This window comes from Gekko japonicus, unplaced genomic scaffold (assembly GCF_001447785.1).
Source record: "Gekko japonicus isolate JY-2015 unplaced genomic scaffold, Gekko_japonicus_V1.1 scaffold4579, whole genome shotgun sequence".
NCBI lineage: Eukaryota > Metazoa > Chordata > Lepidosauria > Squamata > Gekkonidae > Gekko > Gekko japonicus.
Window position 1 is genome coordinate 24732 of NW_015160363.1, and position 516 is coordinate 25247.

A 516-nucleotide genomic window follows, 5' to 3' on the forward strand; every position below is an offset into this window, starting at 1 on the left:
AGATCTTCCACCTGGTCTTGATTTCTGTGGATTTTTCTTCCCATATTATTCCCTTGTTGATTGTTTCCAGGATGTCTGACTGTATAAAATCAAACAAATAGTTGTGCCAGATTTCTATTGTCCATTTCCTTTTGTCTTTCCAACCCAGAGCGATAACTGCCTTTCCTGCCAGTATCATAGCCTTAACTAGATTTTGAGTTTTCTTATCCAACAAGGGGCTTGCTATTGTGCTTAACAGCATTAACCAATTTGTTGGAGTGTCTTATGAAAAATTGCGATTCAGCAGAGAAAAAACAGCTTAGCAATGCCAGAGTGCAATAATCAGACTCAGAGTCCATGTGTGTGTTTAAAAATATAAAAGTTTTTACTACATTCTAGCACAGGGAAAGGTAACTGGGAGGAAAATAACAACAGAGCTAATCCCTACATCTTCACTCTACAAAGGACGAGACTTGAAGAGCTGCAATGGCCACTCTTACACGTTTCTTGCTGAAACAGAACAAAGAGGGGAAGAGG